This window comes from Papaver somniferum, chromosome 7 (assembly GCF_003573695.1).
Source record: "Papaver somniferum cultivar HN1 chromosome 7, ASM357369v1, whole genome shotgun sequence".
NCBI classification, from domain to species: Eukaryota; Viridiplantae; Streptophyta; class Magnoliopsida; order Ranunculales; family Papaveraceae; genus Papaver; species Papaver somniferum.
In genome coordinates, this window is record NC_039364.1 from 206,451,814 (window position 1) to 206,468,766 (window position 16,953).

Consider the following 16,953-nt stretch of genomic DNA (forward strand, 5'->3'; position numbering starts at 1 on the left):
AATGGAAAAATCCAGCCAATCTTCTGAAAACAACAAGAAGAAAAAGAATGTTAGGAAGAATAAGAATACGGAACCGGAAACGGAAGTGACTACGAATTACAAACAATGGACAACTCGAGAGACTGAGAAATTATTGGAACTGTTGGTAGAAGCTACACTTGAGAAGAAGAAAGACACTAGTGGATGTTTTACTAAGAGAATAGTGGAAGAGGATATACTTCCAAAACTTAACCAAGCATGTGGTTGTGACAAATCTTTTGAGAACTATAAAGGGAAACATAGATGGCTGAAGACTAGATTTGGTCAATACCAGGATTTGTTTAAATCTTGTACTTCTGGATTCGGTTGGGATGATGCTAACAAGATGATTACTGGATCCGACGAGATGTGGAACAATTACTTTAAGGTATGTGTGTGTTACTTACTGACAACTAATTTGATATTTTTTTCTTCTATTTTGTGCAGAGTTCTAATTCATGCTTTATCCTTTATTTATTTTTGTGTTAACAGAGCCATCCAAACCAAACTAACTTAAGGGAAGATAATGGTAAAGACTATGGTGACTTGCTTATTGTTTTTGGGAATAAATGTGCTTCTGGAAAAGTTACAGTTGATCTTACCCATGAGGGTACAAGTGCTAGAACCTGTGATAATGAAGATGAACAAGATAATTACTTCGATGTTGATTATACTCAACGAGAGCAATATGATAGTGCTTTTAACGTATCATACGTGGGATATGGCTTAGAGGAAAGTGATGAACAAGATAAAGATGAAACTCAAGATATGAACACAACGAAAATTCCCGTCAGAAAAACGGCACCAAAGAAAAGACCAAGGTGTGACATTGGTGACTCTTCTACATCAACTAATCCTACTGGGCAGTCTGATTATCTAGAGAAATTGATTGCCAACAGTTCATCGATTGCTTATTCTATTGATTCAATGCATGCTCTTATTGCGAAAGAGAAAGAAGACCGCAAAATTGAAAAAGAAATGCGTAGAATTGATAAGGATAAGAAAGATAACCAAGTATGGGATCTTGTTTATGGCATGAATGAAATTTCTTTGGAAGATAAGCTGAAAGTAATTGAAATGCTGGACAACAATCACAAGAAGAACTTATTCATACGTTTTACTCCTGAAGAGAGAAAGTTGTGGATTGGTTCAAAGTTAAAAGCATAAACCTGTCATCTTTGCAAGTTTCTATTAGGTTTAATGGGCTTTTAGAGTTACAACATTTGATCGTTTTTCTTCGTAACTATTAGTATTTAAATTTTTTTTCTCCAAGTTGAGAACTTATTATTATGGATTGATTGCTACTAATTTTTATGGATTGACATCTTTATGGTTATTATGATTGAATTTATGAACTTTATATTCTATATGCTTATTTTCTATATACATATACTTTTATGCTTTTGAAATAATGATGATTCTAATAAAAAAAGTACTTTTATCATCTTTTTAGGTGAACATGTCTGATTTAGATTTATCTACTGATAGTGAAGATGAATCCTTTGATACAGAAGAAGAAAGCAGTGATGATGAAGAGGTAAGCAGCAATAATGAATTTGAATTATCCATATTTTTGAATATACTTTCAGCGGTGCATTCATGGTTGATGGATATAATCAAGCAATTGCAATACATACAAAGTCAGCGTATTGAAAGACCAATGAGACGCCCAATTACTTTGTTTGGATATAACTATATAAGGAGAGTTTTGCGTCAAGACCCAGAAGACTTTCGAAGAAGTTATAGGATGTACCCTGATATTTTTCTAAAACTATGTTGTATCATTAGAGAAAGTACATCATTATGTGATACAAGATGTGTTTCTATTGAAGAAATGCTTGGTACATTTTTACTCGTTGTTGGCCAAAGTTCACGATATTGCACAATACGTGACACATTTGGTCGCTCTCGATGGACAGTTAGTAAAAACTTCAACAGGATGTTGCGAGCTTTAAATGCTATAGCTCCGAGGATGATGGCTAAGCCAACAAGTGCAACTCCATTTAAAATTCGTGAGAGTACACGATTTTATCCTTACTTTAAGGATTGCATTGGAGCTATGGACGGTACACATATCCCAGCAATGGTAGAGAAAAGAAATGCAGCCGTTTATCGGAATCGACATGGAATTACATCTCAAAATGTGTTAGCGGTTTGCAACTTCGACTTGGAGTTCATATACGTGCTCAGTGGATGGGAAGGGTCTGCTCATGATTCGAAAATACTTAACGACGCAATGACAAAAAGAAATGGACTGAAAATACCGCAAGGTAATTTTACTTTTATCTAATGTGAAGTTTTGAGTTTTTTGGTTAAGTTATTTTCGGGTTCTACTTGACGAAGTTTTCTTTTTTGTGTTTTATTCAGGTAAATATTACTTGGGGGATGGTGGCTTTGCAAACCGACGATATTGTTTAACACCATTTCGTGGCCAACGTTATCATTTGAAAGAATTTTCTGGTACGGGTAATCATGCGAAAAAGGCTGAAGAATTATTTAACATGCGTCATGCTTCTTTGAGGAATGTAGTTGAAAGATTGTTTGGTGTTGTGAAGTCTCGTTTCTTGATCTTTAAGTCTCATCCTCCATTTCCATATCAGGTGCAAGCGAAGATAATGACAGCTTGTGCAGGCCTACACAACTTCTTACGAAAAGAATGCCGTTCAGATGAGTTTCCGGTCGAGGAAGAGGAAGAGGAAGATAGCCATCCATCAACGCTTGTAAATGACGACGAAATTTTGACACAACAAACTCAAGAACAACAACATCAAGAAGCTAATGCATGGAGAAAGAGTATAGCGGATGATATGTGGGAAAATGTTCGTGAACAAAGGGAGTTAGAATTGTATGGAGACCGTTAAATTGAAGGGAAAAAAATATCTCGTTACACAAAATAATATACTATTGATACAGAGATATGATCATTTTCATTTATTTTTTTCTTTTGATTAAAGATCAATGTTATTTGCAAATGAGGGTTTATTGTTTCTTAAAAGAGAATGAGTTAGGAGTGAACTCTCTCAAACTCCCCCAAACTCCCCCGAACTCCCTCTAATAAACTCTCTCAAAATCCCTACACTCTCCCAAACTCCCTGAACTCAAAAACACCAAACTCTCTCAAACTCCCTACACTCTCTCAAACTCTCTGAGATTTAAAATACACTCAACAGAAGAAGCCGAGGTGATTACCTCCTCAAACATATAATAAACAAGATAACTGCAGAACAACACATCAAATTAAGTAAATAAGAAGAGAAAGTAATGTCCCTAACTAAACCATTATCAGATAATGCATATTGAAGTTCTAACAAATTATCTCACCAAATTAGGAATTCTAAGTAACAAAAGATCATTCAACATTAGGAAACTAAACCTAAACACAAATCCACCAAAACCTATAAACTAAACCAAACCCTAGATTATGAAAACACAAATCAAACATCAAATAAACAAAATTACATAACAAATCCTAGCAAATTAGCAAATCACACAAATCTGAATAAAAAACCCTAAATAAAAAACCCAAATCTCATAATCGGTAGAATAAGAAACCCTAAATCAATTAACATCACACAAATCTAAATAAAAAACCCTAGATCAAAAACCCAAATCTCATAATCGATAGAATAAGAAACCCTAAATCAATTAACACATTTTGAAACCCTAAGACAAATACCTAAATCTAGCTGAAAAGGGTAACTGAACATGATTCTGAACTAAGATTAGAGACCAGGTTAAAGTTTTTGAGTGGAAATCAAAAGGAGAAGAAAAAGAAATCTGAATCTTAGTTCAGTTTTTGATGATACTTCATGTGCTGGCAGTGACGATACCTTTCTTCCTCGACGACGGTTTTGATGTTGATGATAATGATGGTTATCAGCAGAAAGGTAGTAGAAAGATGGTATTGATGTTGATGATAGTTTCATGTGGTGGTAGTAGAAAGAGGGAAAATCACAGGGAGAACGAGAGAGAAGAAAAAAGAAAGGAAAAGGAAAAGAAAATGAGAATATAAGAGGCTGCTCGATAATAAAAGAACCTAGTCAGTTTTTCCGATAATCTGAAAGGGCTGAATTATGAGTCAGTGAAAGTGTAGGAGCCACACTCACTTTTCGCACGCGTACAACTGTAATCAGTTGCAAATCGTAACAAAAAAAAAACAGTTGCGAGTTTCGTAACAGTTTTCTAACTGTGCGAATATTTTACAGAAAATTCGCAACAGCTGCTAAGCTGTTGCTAATATGAGTTGCTAAACCCCATATTTGGTGTAGTGATACTAGGAAGTGAGATCACTACAATTTTGAATCATGTCCTAACAGAATTCAAACACTTCTGATTTGATTCAGTTCTTTCTTCATATTGATTCAGCCTGGTTACTAGGAAGTGAGTTCGCTACAATTTTAAATCATGTCCTAACAGAATTCAAACACTTTTGATTTGATTTAGTTCTTGCTCAAGTATCTTAATATTCAGAAGTGGGTTCATCGTATTGATGAAGCTAATTTTTGGCTTTTATGATTTTATCTATCTTTATAGGATATACCAGATGTGCATTTCTAGCATGCAAAATGGGGTTTGGGCTTTTATCCAGTCTGAAGTCTAACTTACAAATTCGTGCACAAATGTAAATGCTGCAATAATCAGCTTTATTAGGTTAGTTTCGACTCTTTTCAATTGGCTACTTCAAAAATTGCATCTGATTTGTTCTATTTTATATTAATGTACTGTTTGCATGTTTTCGAAATTGTCATCCTACAGGCTACGACGCGGATCAATTGTTGGGTGAGAGATATTTGCGAGCGTCAGATTCCTGGGTTTCATAATGCCATTAATTCCTTACGGTTTCCTGACCTAAAGCTAACCTATCCTAACCTAGGTAACAACAATGTCAATATTTTTACAATCCTAATCGTCTCCTTCCTTTCTCCCTCTCTCTTCTGCCTCTTTGATTTCTTTCGATTTCAAGGAGGAGGTAGATCAATTGTTGTGTTTTTCTAGATTAAATACAACTGCAAACATTCATTGGTAGAGAGAGCGAAACGAACGCAGAGACATAATTGCAAGACGACATCATACTCTTCTCCATCCCTTCACACTCTGTTCATAGACGGGTTTGATTTTTTCGAATATAGCTGGAGTTTGGTTTCCATCTTTTGATTTTGGGTTTAATTTTTTATTTCTGTTTATAATGGATGGTCTATGTATGTCCACCCAGTGTGAATAAGATGATTTCTTTTTCATGTTTTGGTCCAATTTTAACTCTTATTATACTACAGGGTCAAGAGAAGCCGATTGGGGTTGGTTGTTGATCTCACCAGGCAGTTCCACTCTCTACTTAATGAGGTATGACTTCCTCCACGGACATGGTAAGTTCCGTTAATCTGTCTTTTTTCTCCCTTCCTATAGAACTGTGAACCGTACCATAGTAACTCTGAACACGATTGCTAGCAAATCCAGTTTGTTTCACTTTTGATATAATCAATCTTGATACTTATTCCCCAATTTGTATTGGTTTAAGCAAATTAATGCCATTCTCTGTTAAGGTAAGGATGATTTTGCTTTGTTTCCTTTGAAAAATTTGTTGGTGTTTCAGTTCCAAATAAATTGGTATGTGGATGGTTGGTTTATAATTTATGCAATTTACATATGTGAAACTCATGCAGTGGACTATTTTACAAGTTTACAACAGCGGTTAAACTAATCCAATTTTGTACGCGGACATACCTAGATTACAATACAATGCTAGACTCGGGGGTGTTCCACATTTGAAAGAGAGGTTACCATGACCCTGCTGAGCAAAATTCTTCACCTATGAAATGCAGGGCATGTCTGAAAACTTGAACTTACTTCACTAATTTTGACCACCGTTCATACCCAGATACCTCAAAATGTACATTTATTACACACTCCAATAGCTGCACTACCAGCTCCGGGAGAATGAATACCTAGGTATCACACACATAGATTGCGTTGGAGCGGCATCAGTATGCAACAATCCAGTAAGGCTCACATTTATCAAGATAAGGCAGTAAGGTATGTATTTTATCACGAAATTTCCAGTTTCTTGGAATGGATTTGTCCCAACCTTTGGATAGCTTCACGGGATTAATATCTAGAGATGTTTAGCTCATACATATTCTTCATTGCTCTTTGCAGGTGATTAAATGCATAAATTTTGCACTACAATCCTTTGAAATGTTTTTAGAATCGACTGATGGTAGTGAGATATGTTAATGATTCGCTTGATTGTATGTTGTTGGTGTGCATGTCGAGTTCGTCGAGACATGAACTCCGTGTGTGCACGGTATCAATCAAATGCACCCACATATCCACTGGTTGTACATGTATCATGGTAGTGGTAGTATTTTCCATCTCGAGCTACAAGCAGTGATAGCCAATATCTACGGTGATTCTTCTACTCAGACGGATTAGCTTCTAGCTACTTCTTCTGTGGTAATAGTCAGATTATAAGTTTTAGATATCTTTTCTTTTTTCCAAGACGGAAGTTTTTGTAAGAAGATTGCAGGAAAGGAGGACCTCCACCTGCTTTTTTCTTTGCTTTTAGGTTTTTTGATCCTAATGGTGCTTTGTATGTACCGTGTAGGTGATGGTATAAATGCACAACCAAGATCATATTTTCTGGAAGCGGTTAAATTAAATTTGGGGAATTAGTCAGTAACCTTTATGAACCGTCTTCATTTTGGTGAATAAGAAGACTTTTATGTTTTTTCTTAACTGTTTATATTCTTTGGAAGCGGTTAAATTCAATTTTGGAAATTGGTCACTAACCCGTATGAACCATCTCTTCTCTTTGGTGGTCCTAAGTATCTAGCCAGTTGTGTCAATTGAGATTCGCAAGAAACTCTTTTTTTTTGAAGAGATTCTGAAGGGTAGGGAATAACTCCTTTTTAATTCATTGCATCGAGTGGGATATTCATAATACCAGTTTGTTTATTCGGTTAGTAGTGTTTTAACTGACCGACTGTAATGGGATATATTGATCGATTTTTCTGAAGTGCGTTGGTCTCATCTGTATATCAGGAAAAAAGTTCATCCACTGCTCCCCACGTCATTCAATACCAGGTAATCTATTTGTGTATTTGTTGGCGTGTCGAAGACCCCCTTGAGCTGACTCACACTTTAGCGTCCTGAGCATCTTACAATACTATTTTTCGTAGTAGTTGATGTACTGCATAATAGGTAGTTGACACATAAAAGGTTGGGGACTAAGGTAGCGTTGAAACAGAGTTGAGAATTAAGGTAGCATTGAAACAGAGTTGAGAATCCAACCTATTGTCTTTAACATCAATTCATCAAATGTATGTAGGATATGATTCTCAAAATTTATGTTGCTCATGAGTTTTGCTGAGCTAAGCTTTTGTTCTGTAGCATTTTTCAAGATGTACGCTCCTACCAGGGGCGGAGCCAAGGGTTGACTAACCCTGGTTCTAGCCCCCTAAAATTATTAAAACAATAGAAAAAACCTTACTTTTATCGTATATTTTACATTTAGTCCACATAATTTCTATATTTAGTCCACTAGTGTTTGATAAAAAAAAAATTCAGTCCCCCTCATTTTTAATACCCGGCTCCGCCACTACAGTGTAGAGGAGGCCTTTATGCATGTGCAACACTGCTGATGTTCTTGGTAATTCCTTCACTCAGGTAAAAATTAGCTGTGAAACTGCTATTCTTGCTCTTGCAAAACCTTTTAGTTGTCTTTTCTCTTTACAATGTAGAAGAGGAGGTAATCCGCCTGCTTTTTCCTCTGCTGTTTAGCCTCTATTTCCTTTTTTTGACCCTACTGGTGTTTTTCATGCAAGCGGGGACCTACAATCATTGCAAAGATCTTATTTTTTTTGGAAGTGGTTAAATTCTATATTTTGAATTGGTCAGTAACACATACGTATTTTTTTCTTTTGGGTGAATAAAAAAGTTCTTATAAGCAAATAGGTGGTGGTCCTAATTAAAAGTTACCAGCCAGTTGCATTAATTGAGGAGATATTCAAAAGAACGGGGGGCTGGAACTCCAGCGGAATTTACTGCACTGAATGGGATAGTCGTAGTACAATTCAATTTGTGCAATTGGTTAGTAACTTATATAAAACGTCTTCTCTTTGTTGTGACTAAGATTTATTGTAGGCGAGGAGAAGATGGTTCCTATAAGGTACTAGCCAACTGCATCGTTTGCGATACATGATTTCCTCTCATTCACTTTTTTTTTGTGTGTGCATATGTTGACATGTCGCAGGCTGCTTTTAGCTGACTCATATACCTTAATCTGGATTTGAACTTGGGTATTGATAGGTCTTGGGTATAGAAAGGTAAAAACTACAGTCACATCCATTTTTCAGATTTCTCCCACTGTCAAACCCACCGACAAAAAACTGAAGGCGCGCACCCATTTCCTTGGTGAAAATTTCTCCCACACCCAGAATTTCTAAAATTGTTTCTTCCCTTATTCTTCCTCGTTTTTCTTTTATTACTTCTTTTATTCTTCTTTCCTAATATTATTTTTTGTTGATTCGAATCAAAACGACACAGCAATTCCATTCATTCCTCACTAATTTCTCGTTATCAAAACCAAATCCAGCCAAAATCCTTATGTATCTTCTCGTTCTTCAACTCAACAGCAAATATCAAATCCCATGAATTCTTGTCAAAAACCCTAGCGTCAATCATTGCCAAGATCTTAACCCTAGATTCTCAATCTGAATCTGACCCATCACTCAAATCTACTAACCTGTTAATCCTTCTCAAACATCGAACCATCTTACTGGAATTTCATACTTGAGTTAAACCCTAGTTTCTCCATTATTCATCACCGATTCTTCCATTAGCAACAAAAAATCATCAATCACCCAACACAGAGCTTAAATTTCTTCTTTAAACTCCCCCAATTCCTTAATCTTCAGATTCCCATCGAAACCCACTCAACCTCTTCTCGATCTCACCATTACATCGCCTACATTTATCCATCTGAAATCTACAGATGATTGTAGATTTGCATCTCATATACTGAATCTCTAGACCTAATTAACAAAACCCACACTCTGATTAATCCTTCTGTAATCGTAGAATCTCTTGCTGGCAAGATTTCATATCTCTGGGTGAATCAGAAAAATGAGAACTTTGTTCAAATTTCTTCTCTGAAAGAAATTTTTCTAAAACTTTCTTATATATCACCTGAACCTATACGTAGGTTTTGGAGGATTTGGAGTTTGAAACCTCATGATGTTCATCAAATTTTATTGGGCTTCAATTTTTCTTCTGGGAATTTTGCAAATGAAAAGAAAAAGGTGGGATCTTTATGGGAATTGTTTAATCTTGCTTCTCAGGATTTTGAGCATTTACCAGAATCCTGTAATATCATGGCTTCATTGCTTATCAGGGTTGGGTTGCTTAAAGAAGGTGAGTCTGTTCTTAAGATTATGGAGCCCTTAGGATCTTTATCAGGTTGTCATGGCATCTCCAGTGAGTTGATTGAAGGGTATGTTAGAACTAGAGACTTAGAACATTCAGTTTCGACATATAATTGGTTGAGCAGTAAAGGTGTAATCCTGTCTAATTTGTGTTTTAAAGGTTTTATTGAGCTTTTGATTGAAAACAATAAGATACTAAGAGCGTATAAGGTGTTTCTTGATATGGTTATGTTATGCATTTATAAAAATAGTTATATAATATGTTATGCATTTATAAAAATGGATGCATAATCTATTATGCATCTACAAAATTTCATATAATAATTTCATATAACATGTTATGCATTCGTGAAAATGGATTCATAACCTGTTATGCATCTACAAAATTTGTTGCATAACTTGTTATGCAGTCCAGAAAACCTGCATAACCTGTTATGCGTCCGAAAATATGGCTACATAATGCATTATGCATCGAGAAAATAGATGCATAACCTGATATGCATCCGTAAATATGGATGCATACTGCATTATGCATCAATTTTTTATATGTACGGCTAAAATCAACCAAACCAATGGTTACATAACTTGTTATAGATGCATAACTTTGTTATGCAGATACATAACTTGTTATGCAGTCGAAAAAATGGTTGCGTAATTCGTTATGCGTCTGCAGAATGTGTTATGCATCGTTTTTGGTGACTGCATAATGGTTAATTATCAAGTTTTCAAAAAAATTCCCTAAAATGAGGATCACCTCCGATTTTTTCGTTATAAACAAAAATTTGATATTCTTGTTTGTACTCGTTGCGTAGCTCTTTTAAAAAGATTTCCAACGATATAAAATTTGTAAAATTCTAAGGCGCGGAATTTTAGATATGTTATATCCAAGTTGCGCTGTCAATTATACCCCTGAAAAAGATAGTACGCATAACGAGTTATGCCTGAAAAGATAGTATGCATAACCAGTTATGTATTGATTCATATAATAATTTCATATAATTATGGGTGTCACGGTATACAAAATTAATTATGGGCCTGAGAACGAGAATATTATTTTTTTTGGGTATCCCCCTAATTTCCCCTATAGAAAGTTGTTCAAGACAATCTTTCATTATAATAACTTCAATTAGTTAGGAGCATATACAATTTCATTCTTCGTTGTATTATACAGGCTGATCTAGGGTGATGCTGAGCTTGCCAGTGAGTTTATATAAGAAAGGAAAATATATTAAGATCATAAGCCAACACTAGATTCATATCAATCCATTTGTCTTCAAACCCATCGTATTTGTATGCGTGTCCATGAATCTATTGTTTGTCTATAAAATTGTTGAAGTCTTTGTCTGGAGATGAAACATAGAAATTGGGTTCTCCCCGAATTGAAATTCTAAATTGTCTTGGGATTGCTTCTGGGAGACTTTAATTGTAGTAAACCTTGGTTTCACATTAAAAGAAAAGTTGGAAAGTTGAGTCCTATTACTTTCTAATTGAACAATATATGGTTCTTATTAATGCCGAAAAATTGTTAAACTGGTGAGATCTTGAGTCATTGGCACCATTGTATGTTACTTACGTTAGTGCGATCCATTAACTTCTTGGATAACCGTAATTTGAGACTTTGGATATATTTCATGTGTCGTAAAGCTGTAAGGAATTCCTTTTATGATATATCATATATCCTAAAACTACACGGAACGTGTCTATCTAATAGGGTAAAATTATGGAATTTTAATATTTTAGACCAATAGACGTGTCGTTCCCAGAAAAAAAAAAGTATGGCTTTTAAAGACTCGATAAGTTTTTCCAGGAGTGGTGATTATATATCACCTATGTGTTGATTTCCCCGAGTTCGCGAAAGTATATTCTCTAATTTTATTCTATAAGTTCACCTTCTACGTTATTTTCCTACAATTCCTGCAGCAGATATGCCGCCGAAAGATGATTATCTAAACATTAGCAGTAAGAGGTCAATAGGACAGCGAAGCGTTTGAAAAAATAAAGAACAGAATCAACTAAATTTTCATATTTCCTCTCCCCAAGTTAATGTAGTTTTGTTGATTACTGTATAATGTGTTGTTATGTTGTAATTAATGTCCGAAATTTTGATAATTGTCTGACTTGCCAGGTGACACAGTTTAATGCAGCAGACATGCCGCTAGAGCACGATTCTTTTAACCTGGGTAAGTCGTTAGGCCAACGGAAACGCTAGGAGAAAAAAAAAGACACCAACGACTCATTCAAAGTGACGGACATACGTATATCACCGTTGCGACAATGGGAAGGTGGTATTTACGCGGGGATACAAAGAGAACAATACAAATGTTGTTTCGTACAACCAAGAGTTGTCTAGGATATTCAACTGCCACATTAATGTTGAGATCTATGGGGGTGTAAGAACTGCTAAATATATACACAAATATATCTATAAAGGCCAGGAAAGTGCAACAATAATATTCCGTGAATGCGATACGATGCCACAGTACATTGATGCAAGGTATATTGGGCCACCGAGACTACATGGAGTTTATATGGTCACTCAATTCATTAGGAAGAATCTAATGTTGTTTGACTGGCTAATCATCTTCCAGGCCAACAAAGAATCGTGTATGACGCAACTAAATCAATAGACAAGGTTAAAACTGTTGCAGAAAACTATAAGTCAACATTGATATCATTCTTTAAGTATGATCGCAAGAATCCAAAGCATTTTGTATGGGACAAAAAAGAATGGAAAGTAAGGAAATAAGGTTTTGCAATTGCAAGGATGTTCTTTGTCCGTCCCAATGCCGGTAAATTGTATTACCTGCGTTTATTGCTAACGGTTGTAGCCGGTGCAAATTTATTTGACAACCTGAAAATAGTCGGGATGGTGACGACAGGAAACTACATCATAAGTTAAAAGGAGCGTGCAGTGCTCTTGGGATTTTGGGAGATGAGAATGAATGATATAAGTGTTTACAAGAGTCAGCAGTCATTAAACTGGAGATCATCTAAAGAAAATTTTTCAAGATTATTCTCTGTGACTGTAATCCAAATTGGGCAGACATTTTGTGGTAGAAGTTTAGACTAAACATATGTGATGACCTACATTTTAAACTGCGCACTAAGTATAATATCAGGAATCCAACCTATGAGCAAGTATTTGATTTTGGGTTGTACCTTTTGGATGAACAACTGGGTGAATCTGACAAGTCCCTTGAAGATTTCGAGGATATGCCAAGACCAAAATTGACATTTGTTGATGTTGTTGACAAGTTTACGAAGATCATCGTTGCCTTCAATTTGCAATGTGTGATTCTTAAGTCGAAAAGAGCATTAGGAAATCGAATTCTTCCTAGTCATTGACGAACAACGCTGTGTTTAGTTTCGTCAAAGATGGTGTCGATAAACTGTTTTTTCTCAATGGCAGTGCATGAAGTGGTAAATCATTTCCGTACAACACATTTGGCGTCTGTCTGCGACAGATCTAGACATACAGTTCTGATTGTTGTTTCGTCTGGAATTGCTTCACTTCTTTTGGTAGGAGATCATACAATACACTCGACATTCAGGAATCTCATAGAAATAACCGAGAACATTGTTTATGGAGTTGAAAATAGGATTCACAGTCTAAACTCCTGAAACAAGTGAAACTAATTATATGGGATGAAGTTCCCATGCAGCATAGGTTTTGCGTTGAAGGAGTTGATCGAACGCTATATGATACTGGGAATAAAAAAAGACCATTTGGTGGAATTATCGTTTTTCAAGGAGGAAACTTTAGACAGACATTTTATGTTATACCCGGTGGATGTCGGCCTTCCCTGGACTGATAACCAGTCTTTATCCTTGACTGGGAACAAATGAAAGAGTGTGTCCAGAATGTTTACAGAGCAGATTATACTGTCAGCCCATGATGAAGATGTGCAAAGGATTAATGCAAAAAAATGAAGAACTTATACGGGGATATGTACGCATACCTTGCTGCAGAAAATCTAAATGCAGAAATATCACACACCTTTCCAGCAAATTCCTGCAGAATTTAAATCCACCTGGAATGCCTCAGTTGAAGTTGAGTTGGCTGCCCAATTATGGTGCTAAGAAATCTTGCACCAAAAGAATGTGTCTGCAACGACACAAGACTATAGGTCACTAGATGTGAATATCATGTAATTGAAGCCGAAACTTTAACTAGTGAAAAATCAGAGAAATTGTATTCATCCCATTAAACCATCAGCGTTGGAGATGGATATTAACCTAACGAGGCGTCAGTTCCCTTTCCATCGTGATTATGCTATGACAATCAACAAGTCACAAGGACAGTCTGTGAAATGCGTTGATCAATCTATGCACTCGTGTGTTTATCCACACGCAACTTAACATAGCATTATCGAGATGCACTGCCGCACGTAGAATAATTGTGTTGCCCCAAGATGGAACCAAAGACCTTACAAGCACAAATATCGTTTACCCTGAGGTTTTATTGTAGAGAAATTGTATTTACATATGATTTCTTTTCGTAATTCCAGGATGTATTTTTTTTCTGTTATATGCATATAGTTACCATTATTGTTATTTTAATGTTCTTGAAAATAATGGTAGATGATATGCATGAAGACAGGAGAAAAAATCATCATAAAATTACAGCAAAATATCCTTATCAAAGATTATGGAATGAATATGTATGCATGCAAAGGTATCAGAGGACCTGATAGAAATATTCCAGACCCAGTTGGCACAAGGGAATTTATATTTCATCGAAAGGTTTTTCCTATCTGCCTTAAAGGGATGTTTTTGGATGTATGCATGCAAAGGTACCAAATGACCTGATAGTAAAAGTTCATATGTGACTATAAATTACAATAAATGGCAGGCTAAAATATTCACATGCGAGGTGACGAAACTATACTGAGAACAGAAAATGGTACTACATGGCATGCATCAGATGTAATAAAAAGGTTGAGTACGACGAAGACGAGGAACCTTGGTGTAGCAAGTGAAAAACAAATTTGAAGATGATACACCATGGTGAAAATAAAGGATATTTATAAAAGAAAAAACCGATGGATAGAAAATCGATACTTACGAAAGCCTTAAAATATACACAAGTAAAAATTGAACTTGGATGTAAAGGATAACAGAGATACTACAGTATTAACAGTGATGGGAAAGACGACAGAAAATTTGATGAAATGCACTGCCAAAGAACATGTTGATTACCTGAAACAATGCAATAAGGTAAAGACGTATTATTATGGACAATTAAATTGATTATAGATAGACATACTGTGAACGCATGCTCACCATATTATTTATTTCCAACTGCAGATTAATAAGGGAGAAACGGCACACGGGTTAATTCAATTGAATCAAGGACCACCCCACTGTTTTCAAATTAGTAATCCAGGAGTCCAATATAAACAACCAATCTGAAAAATTTTACGATCCGAAAAGTATTCAAGCCAGAAGGAGAACTAGAGGATTCAGATGCTAACACAAAATACCAAGTAGCTTTGCAAGTGATTGGCAGTGAATCACCTTTTCTTTGAAAATATGAATCATTGTTTACATGTAAATATCTCTTTATCTAGAGGGTCCAGGTCACAAAAGGAATGTTACACATACTACCACAAATAAGGACAAGGATACATTCGATAAGATACGTGCATTAAGTAAGGACAAGAAAGCAAAGCGCCCAAAAACACCAGCCAAAAAGACTCGGCGCAGACTGAAAACGAAAGTAGACTCTGATGATGAAGAGTACGCAGCTAATGATTTTATGATAACTAATCTGAAGAAATAGTGGATTGGTTCAGCTATAACTATTTCTTTTAAAAATATGACTATCAGAAGATTTGATTACTATTTTTCATCAGTTTAGCTTCCACCTTAAGGTTCATTTTTATTTTTTGAATTTTTTTATTCGGGTTGAATGTTTTGGGTTATTTTTTGTATGAAGGTATTTGGCATACTCAATAGATTATAAATCTATGTTTATGTTTTTTAAGGATCATTGATGTTCTTTTCTGGAAACTTGAAGTGCAGTTTTTATAATAACGGTACTTAAGGGAAATCACGTAACCTTTTCTTATTTTTCGAGTGGTGTTTATCACAGATTGTTGGGCTATCAGTTCCTTGACAATTTAGCTCATGACAATATTTTACTGTTTACCACAATGTCTAGAGTTTGACGGAAGCTTTGGCCATAGTATGGTAAATCTTTGGCCATAGTATGGTAGAGTTTTTGTTACATAGGTTTAGGTGTGATCCTAACAGCATAGACCACAGGTCGCAGTTCAGTCGAGCTCTAACTGCTCGCTGCAACCAACACTTATCACATTTAATATAAAGTAGGGTAGTCAAGTTAAAATCTCCAAGTGTTAGTGAACTTAGGATGTAGAAATGTATTCATATCTGAGTAACTATTTATCAAGTTACAGGGTCAATACTTGCAACAACAAATCAAGCTTAATAAGGTGGAAAGAAATTTTCACAATAACCGGATAGAGTTTCTCAATATTTTTGGATATGTAGCAATGCAATAGAGGGTAGGTGGTTGCATTAACCTAAATCCCTGCATAAACATGTGGATAAAGTCAACAATGGAATGGAGAATAGATGGTTACACTTCCAGTACCTATCACATATTTGTAATTCTTTTTTTTTTTTTAGTTCTGACACTTCTGGGGCACAAGAATTACAGATTAAAGGTAAGGATCTAATTCACAGCCAACATAAGTAGATCAATGTATATTTTTTATTTTTTTCTAAATCCTAGACAAACACAATATTTGGGTTTCGATGAATAAATTTTGTAGGGATTTATCGAGTAATTGTTTGTCGTGTGACTTTGTGAAATTTGTTAAATTTTGATGATTAATATCAACTTACAGGGTTAGTAATTCTAGCGAAAAAACTGGCTCACTGAGGTGAAAGGCAACGTTCACAATAATACTCGTACATAACACAATTATACTTACGGTTTTGTTGAGTTGGTTGCTAAAATATTAATGTTTAACACCAACCAGACACACTAATTCCAACATACCTAAAATATATAAAAAGGTTTCAGACAATCTACACAGTTTGAATTTCAACATCAGCTAAGATTCCCTATACAAAATTAAGCTACATAAACCAACCGAATAACAAGGTTTACTGCTACATAAACCCAAAAAATAATGGAGTTTTCGTATTACAACAACTGAAATTTGGAAACAGTAAATGATATGGTTTTGGAGAATAGTAGAAAGAGCAAAATATCTCTTCACAACAATATAGTTGATAAGTGCATAATTCATATGATTTTAGTGTCCATTCCATACTTGTTTTAGCTATTATTCTTGCATATTTTCGTATTATTACTCTTGTTTGCTCTTATTTGCTCTATTAGGTGAATCATCCAAAAAGGAGCTACAAAGTTATGAAAAGATCTAGGAAGAGAAGTATTCCAAGTATCCAAGTGCCCAAGTCCAAGAGAAGTGGAAGAAGTGCGACGAAAAGGAGCAAAACACTCAAAATCAAGAGAAGGGTCAAA